General features: G+C 46.5%; 1 pseudogene; it reads left to right on the forward strand.

Moving 5' to 3' along the window:
• Window positions 1–1,182: 1,182 nt before the first annotated feature.
• Window positions 1,183–1,970, forward strand: LOC136387040 (eukaryotic translation initiation factor 4E type 2 pseudogene; annotated as a pseudogene).
• The last annotated feature ends 218 nt before the right edge of the window (window positions 1,971–2,188 follow it).

Raw genomic sequence — 2,188 nt, forward strand, 5'->3', positions numbered from 1 at the left:
CTAAAGCCCTTCTCACAGGATACAGGAAAGATGTGGGACTGGGTCCTGGGTCCTGCTTCTAGGCCCCCAAAGGTCTGGAGGCTGGAGCACATCCAGGATCAGGGTCCCTCCCTCTGCCCCATGAGGAGCAGGGAGCGCAGAGGGCGGTGCCATGTGTTGTACTTGTTTGTCCAGGGTTCACGGCAGACGCTGAGCTGCACCTGCTCTCCCTCCGCCCTCCAGGACGCCTTCCTCCTGCCCCAGGACCACAGCTTGACCATCCTGCTGCCATCATTGCCTTCCTATTTGGGACACTTTCCTTCCAGAGTCTGACCTGAGAAATGTTGCCAGAGGACAGGGGTGTGGGGTGGGGGAACTGTGTGAACAGAATACCGGTATATAAATTTTCCATTTCTCTTGACCTGTTTGTTTTAGGCTTTTAAGAAAAAAATTTACACATAAGATTACAGAGCCTGAAGACCTCTGTATCTACAAAATGTTATAATGGAGGACTTTTATTTTTATTATTATGTCTTCTAAAACACGGTAACCATATTAAACTGTCATCAGAAACATAAGTCTACATTGGTGTCAACACATTTTGCCAGCATGTAATTCCTATCATCAATAATATTATTTTTAAATTAGTAGTGGTTAAGTTTATAAAATTTAAAAGATACTTATTAATTTGAAATTATTATATTTTAATAAGAGTAAATCTTCTGAAATAATTTAAAGTTGTCTTCTGACTTGGTAACTTCTGCCTGTTCGCCCAGTAGGTCTTCGTATTTATGTACATTGAAATGCTTAGTTAAATACTGGCGTTTTAGCCTGACCAGGCAGTGGTGCAGTGGATAGAGCATTGGACTGGGATGCGGAGAACCCAGGTTCGAGACCCTGAGGTCTCCAGCTTGAGCGCAGGTTTATGTGGTTTGAGCAAAGCTCACCTGCTTGGACCCAAGGTCACTGGCTTGAGCGAGGGGTTACTCGGTCTGCTGAAGGCCCACGGTCAAGGCACATATGAGAAAGCAATCAATGAATAACTAAGGTGTTGTAATGCAAAACGGATGATTGGTGCTTCTTGTCTCTCTCCGTTCCTGTCTGTCTGTCCCTATCTATCCCACTCTCTGACTCTTTCTCTGTCTCTGTAAAAAAAATCAAAAACTGCTTGGGACTCCAGGAGGCAGTGGCGACGATGAGAGGATGAACAACAAGTTTGACGCATTGAAAGATGATGACAGTGGGGACCATGACCAAAATGAAGAAAACAGCACACAGAAAGATGGTGAGAAGGAAAAAACAGAATGAGACAAAGGGCAAGAGGAAGGCATTGTCCCTGGTCCTGTGGAGCACCCCTTGCAGTACAACTACACTTTCTGGTACTCCAGGAGAACCCCCAGCTGGCCCACCAGCTCCCAGAGCTATGAGCAGAACATCAAACAGATTGGCACCTTTGCCTCTGTGGAGCAGTTCTGGAGGTTCTACAGCCACATGGTGCATCCCGGGTACCTGACAGGCCACAGTGACTTCCATCTCTTCAAAGAAGGAATTAAACCCATGTGGGAGGATGATGCAAATAAGAACGGCGGCACTGGGTTATCCGGCTGCGGAAGGGCCTGCCGTCCCACTGCTGGGAGAACCTCATCCTGGCCATGCTGGTCGAGAAGTTCATGGTCGGGAAGGAGATCTGTGGGGCCATGGTCTCTGTCCACTTCCAGGAGGTCATCATTTCAATATGGAATAAGACGGCCAGCAACCAACCACAGCCCGTATCCGGGATACACTTCGGCAAGTGCTTAGCCTACCTCCCAACACCATTATGAAATACAAAACCCACACCGACAGCATCAAAATGCCAGGCAGGCTGAGCCCCCAAAGTCTCCTTTTTCAAAACCTCTGGAAGCCGCGGTTGAATGTGCCATGACCCTCTCCCCCTCTGGATGGCACCATCATTGAAGCTGGTATCATCGGAGGCTCTTGTTCTGTTGGCGTGCTACCTGGAAGATCCTTCTGTCCTGGACAAGAGAAATTGGAAGCGTATTTTATGTTTTAAGAGCAGGCTGACACGCAGAAGCTGCAACAACAGCTGAGATCACTTAATAAATGGTACTAAACTAGTAAATTATTTAGTAAAAAAAAAATGCTGGCATTTTATCTGTTGTAGTTGATGTAAATATTTCTACGTACTCATATTTTTATGTATTTGTGC

This window comes from Saccopteryx leptura, unplaced genomic scaffold (assembly GCF_036850995.1).
Source record: "Saccopteryx leptura isolate mSacLep1 unplaced genomic scaffold, mSacLep1_pri_phased_curated manual_scaffold_52, whole genome shotgun sequence".
Lineage (NCBI taxonomy): Eukaryota > Metazoa > Chordata > Mammalia > Chiroptera > Emballonuridae > Saccopteryx > Saccopteryx leptura.